Source organism: Brachyhypopomus gauderio, chromosome 5 (genome assembly GCF_052324685.1).
Source record: "Brachyhypopomus gauderio isolate BG-103 chromosome 5, BGAUD_0.2, whole genome shotgun sequence".
NCBI lineage: Eukaryota > Metazoa > Chordata > Actinopteri > Gymnotiformes > Hypopomidae > Brachyhypopomus > Brachyhypopomus gauderio.
Genome location: NC_135215.1, coordinates 8,469,217 through 8,476,035, shown reverse-complemented (window position 1 = coordinate 8,476,035; position 6,819 = coordinate 8,469,217). Strand labels below are relative to the sequence as shown.

General features: G+C 40.1%; 1 long non-coding RNA gene across 1 annotated transcript; it reads left to right on the top strand.

The window, feature by feature from the left end:
• Positions 1-705: 705 nt before the first annotated feature.
• On the top strand, positions 706-1,606 carry LOC143513799 (uncharacterized). The gene is made up of 3 exons (XR_013130668.1): positions 706-888; positions 960-1,173; positions 1,277-1,606. It is a non-coding gene; the product is annotated as an uncharacterized LOC143513799 (long non-coding RNA).
• The last annotated feature ends 5,213 nt before the right edge of the window (positions 1,607-6,819 follow it).

Genomic DNA, 6,819 nt, shown 5'->3' with positions numbered 1-6,819 from the left:
CCCTGGTTTGTAAATGTGTTACTGTGTTCAGCAAGCCCTACCTGAGGAGCAGCCATGTCTCCATGAGGTCCTGCTGTGCATCTGCACCTTGCAGCGACTCATCCTGCTCTGGCCATGAGCTCTGAACGTCCACCAGCGTTCCTCTAATTCATGCAGGGCTTTCTGAAGTCATCCTTGACCTCACTATATACGCACTATGGGGTCTTGAGATGGTCAGCCATTGGTCCAGGAAGGGGATATGATGTCATCAGATGGTCACCTACTGACAGGAGGAATGAGGTCACAGGGCTGGTGGACAGGAACTTGCTCTTAACGGTGTCCTGCGGATGACATTGGTTTAACTCTTGATGCTGGCCATTCATTTTAACCCTATATTGTTTTAAACCTCTAGAACTTTATGGGGTGGTTTCCCAGACAGGGTTTAACTTAAGCCAGGACCAGGCCTTAATCTGGAGTAGTTAATCATGTCTTTAAAAAAGGCTTTCTGAAACACAGATTAACTACTGATTACTAACACCTGGACTATGGAGTCCTGAATTAAAGTAAACAAGCTTGATTTAAAACCACCTGTGATAGTCTGAATTAGCTGGAGCAAAGTTGCCTATAAAACATGGAATGGACCTGGAAATGTGTAAAATAGCATTGTATAGCATAACTGGAGAGTCAGATACAAGTAAAACTATGGCTGCAGAGAAGAGACTCCGATCAAAAAACTTTACTGAGCATGAGAAAACTCTGTTAAAGCAAATAGTTTCAAGACACCCGGTTATTGAAGATAAACAACACACATCAGCTGCGGAATCAAAGAAAAGGAATGCCTGGAAATCTATTTGCAATGAATTTAATGCAAATGAACACACATCTACAAGAACATTACAACAACTCCAAGTAAGAATAATTGGCTTTATTAGGTTTCTCTTTTGTGAAATGAGTGAGTTGACATAAGTTACTTTATACAGGTTTTGTGGAAGAATATAAAAATAAGCCTCAAAAAGACTGCTGCTGAAGCCAGAAGAGAGAGGTTTAAGACTGGTGGGGGGGCTGCACATAAAGATCCTGACCAGGTGGATGAGTTACTGACAGGAATAATGGAGAGTCAGCAACCTTTGGAGAACATACCAGATGATGACCATTTAGACAGTTCAGATGATGGATCTCAGGCACCTACTTTGGGTAAATTAATTCAGTTCATCTTGTCTTTTATTTATAACATTTAAAACTGTATTTGTGTCAGTGTCATGTAATCTGCATTTATTTGAACTGTTCTGGTTTCAAGGAGAAGGTCACATGGACAGAACTGAAGTGGAGTTGCAAAGTAGTTTACCCTCCACATCCTCAACAACATGTGTGGCAGCGTCTGCCAGTAGGCCTACTGGTCAGTACAACAAAAGGCTCACTATCCATGAACGGCTGGCAAATGAATTTCATGAACATAAGTTAAATTATCTTAAGGAGGAGCATGAAATGAAAATGAAGATCCTACAAGTAGAACTGGAAATGAAGATGAAGGAGAGAGACATGCAAGTGTCTCAAATGCCACAGTAGTACATAAATCTATAAAATAAATGATATGTTGGATGTAATGGTTATTTCTGTAATGCACCAAACAAAATGTACACATTTACTTTGAAATAAAAATTTATTAACTCATTACATGTGAAATGTATATAATTTGAGCAGAAGTTAAAAAAAAGTATAATGTTGAGAATATCTACTTAAAGTGGCACAGTGCAAATGCATCTCTGTATGCAAGTCCTTCTCTGGCGTCTGCTGGAAATGGTGGTACATCTGGATTGTCATCCTCTTCAATTGGAGGATCAGGGCATCCACGCTGTTTCAGGTAGTTGTGTAGAACAGCTGTTGCAATGATGACAATGCAGCATCTTCTTGGCTTGAACCTGAGTGTTTTTCGAAGGCACTGAAAACGACTCTTCCAAATTCCAAACATGCGCTCTATTAGACCCCTAGTGCGCATGTGAGCCTGGTTGTAGCGCCACTGCTCAGCTGTTGCTGGATGCAAGTATGACGTAAACAAAAAATTCTTCTGGGCGTACCCACTGTCACCAAGCAATATTCCGTTGTGTACTCCTCTTTCAAATTGAGCATACAGAGATGAGTTAAGAAAAATACGGGAATCATGAGTAGCACCTTTCCAACGTGCAACAATGTTTGAAAACAGTAATTGGGGAGTGCATACACCTTGGACATTTATGGAAAACCAATTCTTGCGGTTCCTGTATTCCTCAGCATCTGGAGTAGATGGGCATTTTATGGGAATATGGGTTCCATCTATGCAGCCTATGACTCCTGGAAAGTGCCCATATTCATAGAAATGTACTTTTTCTATGGAAATTTATGTACTGTCCTCTTAGGTCACAAATGGCTCTGCATACTCTGTGAATGACTTTACATACTGTTGGTTCACTAACACCAACTAAATCCCCAGTTTCTCGATGAAAGGTGCCACATGCCAAGAACCTTAAAGTCAAGAGCACTTGGAGACGAACAGGTAAAGGCCGTCCTCGCTGAGTCACAGATGAAAGCTTGTGTTCCAACAATGAGATAATCTCCATGGCATCTATTTTATACATTCTAAAACGATCTCTGAAACTAATGTCATCAAAATGTTGAAATGGGTCACTTCTGTCAGCAAGAACATATCTAGCTGGTGGTACTCTTTGGTCTTCATTGACATAGTCCAAGTAATCCATGTGTCTTCTTTGACAAACAACATTAATCTGAAGTTAAACATGCCTCCTGTCAGGTTTAATTTAAACCTCAATTTAGTCCTGCATTAGCACTAATCTTCCTTCAAGAAATGAGATTACATAATTCAGAATTAGACTAAATGTAGGACTATTTTGAGCCATGACTAAGAAAGCATATTTCTGTTACTCTGAGTTAAAAGGCCAATTTAGTCTAGGACTAGGCTTAATCTCTGTCTGGGAAACCGCCCCTATATGATCATCTAAGAAATACATTAACAGTAAGTAAGAAATCTTACGTAATGCTGAAAAAACTTCTCTAATATATATACGAAAAATATCGTATCTAATATCGTATGGAGTAGACAACTGAAATATGTTGTTGTCTGGCTGTGCTGTTTGTTTCAGTGGTCTAGTTCTGAACGTCAGCAGATCGTCTGACTACTACTACCCAGGATTCACAGGAGCACTGACTGCAGTCTTCTTCATGAGAAGAAACATTATAGCACATCAGCATGAGGTCTCACAAGGACTTCTTGCTAAACTCATTGTTAAGGAGAATGCTAGAAAGTGAAGTTCTGTGTTTTCAAAAATACAGATTAGAAAATGTTTGTGTTCCACCTGGTCTTTGTCAGGGAATCTCTCTACATGGATTTCTGCTGTTGTGTCATGTGCAAAAATCTGCAGTGTGTGACGTTTTACAGATTTTAACTAATGACCAAATATTACATTCAACAGCAGTCCACTGATTGGTTCACAAGCTGTTCATGACCCGCAATCCTAAACAGATTGCCCTGTGGCACAAAAGTGATACACTGCCAGGTGAAGACCCAGGGTGAGATCAAACTACGCTTAAAATTTAGAGGGGAGAGGGAGGCCCATGAGGAGGTGAGAGCGGAGAGCGAGGCCCATGAGGAGGTGAGAGCGGAGAGCGAGGCCCGTGAGGAGGTGAGAGCGGAGAGCGAGGCCCGTGAGGAGGTGAGAGCGGAGAGCGAGGCCCGTGAGGAGGTGAGAGCGGAGAGCGAGGCCCGTGAGGAGGTGAGAGCGGAGAGCGAGGCCCGTGAGAGGGGAGAGCGAGGCTCGTGAGGAGGGGAGAACCGTGGCTTGGATGAATGACTCAGGTCAATACGAGACATCCGCAGGGTTAATGGGTTTACATGCTTGTCTAAACAGGAATATTTCAGTGGTTGGTATGGTAGCATCTACACAATCTGTTCAAACCCTGACTGTCACTGACAACCTTCAGTGTTAGCACCACGCTACATAATGGATCTTTGGACTGTAGCTGTCAGCTACTGTTTATAGTGTTGTTGACCTATGACAGCCACATGCCTATAGATCATGGGGTGAAGAAGGTTAAAGTGACAGTTCACAGTAATTTGTAGTGCTGCTGATTCCCCAAGATTATACCTTCAGAAGTTAATTAAAACACTGCACCAAACCGCAGTTACCAGCCCAAGATTCACTGGGAATCCCTGATAGCTCCACAGATGTGTCTTTAGCTAGGTTGGTCCAAGTAAAGGAACCTGTTACAATAGGTCATTAATAATAATGAATAAATTAATAATGTTTAATAATTAATAGTTAAAGGATAGGACTGAAGAAATGTGACTTATTTGGAGAGATGGAGAGACAAAAGGGAGGAGGAGGAGTATTAGTACTTTGTTTGCAGCTACAAACAAAAATGTAAATGCGGTGTTTGTAATTCTCTACAGAGGACGCCATTCATTTTTCATGTGTCACTTGTACAGAACTCGTGTGGCGTGTGATTCTGTCTGTGAAACAAGTCGACCAGACCTAAGACCTCCATTCTAAAATATAACAATGCTGTGGAGGTGACCATCTTTTCCCTTGGAAGGGTTTGGCTCAAACTGAACTAATATTCAGAGACTAAACTACCCCGTATACATCAGTATTACAAGTGAAACGACCATGTGTTGACCATGTGATGATTTGCAAGTTTACAGGATACCACTCATAGTGAAGGTTTAGATTCATCCTGGGGGACAAGACAGTGTTTATCATGTACATTATATTAATCGGTGCAATTACAATCCATTAACACTACATTACTCAAAGTGATGCTTTTAATTAAAAGTCTCACAGCATCCACACACACTGCAAAGACTCACTGCACTAATTTTCTCCAATTCTCTAATTAAAAAGAGAAAAAGAAACTCTGACAGGTCATTCATCTGCATACAGTCTAGAAGCTTCTTTTCTTTCCTCCAGCCATACAGAAGGTGGACTGAGGGTCTGAAGATCTGATAGACAACACAGCCCCATCAGGAAAACCAAACAGACACGTCTGTAATCTGGAATGAGTCTTTCATACTATTATGGTCTGTCAATCTTTACCAATCTCGTGTTCTCGTCACATGACTTACAGGAAGTCGGGTGCAGTCCTTCCTCTTGTCTAAATATTTGTTCTGATGATTCAACTCCAAAAATGTCCCTGAACATATTAGTTATTTTAGTTAAGTTAAATTAGTTATTTGTTAAGCTATATTATTTAAGTTATGTTAGTTATGTTGGTCAGCCGTTACCTCACATAACCATGCGTGAATGTGTTATGGGGGTTAGGAGGAGACGTTGACTTCAATTATAAGGTTATAATTCTGGGTTGATAGCATGAAAATGTGGGATATGTGGAGTTTATATGAGATGTGTTCACACACACACACACACACACACACACACGTGTTGACACATCTCACACATATATAAAAATATATATTTTAGATTTCATAAAAAATATCAATACATTTTCTTAATAAACTGAACAAAACTTTCAGTTCATTGTGCAATTTTATCTGTTACACTTCAAGGATTACAAAAGCACCCTCGTCTTCAAACACACGATTCCTGTGGCGGTTGACACGGATCAGTGAGCTGACAACAGCTTGACCTTTGGCTCCAATACAGCGGGCTCACACTGCAGGTGTGTGCATGTCCAAGACTGACAAAGACTATGTCAATAAGCTGACATTTTCCCTATGATTCAGTGGCAGAGGTTAATGGCTGTAGTATGATTTTTGTAGTTTATTCTTAAAATAAAACATCTCATATTTTCCCAGAGTCGGACACATCTGGTGTATTTGACTTGAGAGATCTGTAAAGTTACCCCATCCAGACGTACGTTGGCGTGCTCGTAAACGTTCTCCTTCAGGATCTGTGGAGCCATAAGTTCTCCACATGCTGTTCTTGTCTTCCGGTCTGAGAAGAGGTGCAGCCCTTAGCAACATGTTGAGGAGAGTTAGGACGTTACTGTAATGTAATTTAAGATTAGGGATCATTTACTAATATATCATTTATATTAGTATAATAATTTAATAATATTAACTATGTTAATAACAATAATGATTTATAGTAATAAATCCATTATTATAATATAATTAATTTGGAAAACTGCCTTGACAAGTGCATTAAAACAAAAATGATTAATTGTAAAAAAGCTCTATCCACAGCAGTGTGAGGCTCTGATAATCTCACCTTTCACTGATAAATAACATAACGATGATATAACTTGAAATGAAAAAGATGTTTATATTTCAGCATTAGAATTAGCTGAGATAAACTATTCTGACTGGATACTAGAGCAGTAGACTATATTAAACTATTCTGATTGGAGCAGACTATAACAGTAAACTATAGGAAGCTATTCTGATTGGAGCAGACTAAAACAGTAAACTATAGGAGGCTATTCTGATTGGAGCAGACTATAACAGTAAACTATAGGAAGCTATTCTGATTGGAGCAGACTAAAACAGTAAACTATAGGAAGCTATTCTGATTGGAGCAGACTAAAACAGTAAACTATAGGAAGCTATTCTGATTGGAGCACATTGTAACATTATAAGGAGAAGCAGAGTGTCTCAGTTTCCTTTTTTCTTCTGGACAAAGTGAGGGTGGTATAAGACACACTGTAAGTTTTCTGGCCACTGCAACGTCTTATGGCCTGAAGGTACGATACTGACAGACACCCAGGTGTGTGTGTCTGTTCACACACACACACACACACACACACACACACACACACACACACACACACACACACACACACACACACACACACACACACACACACACACACACACACACACACACACACACA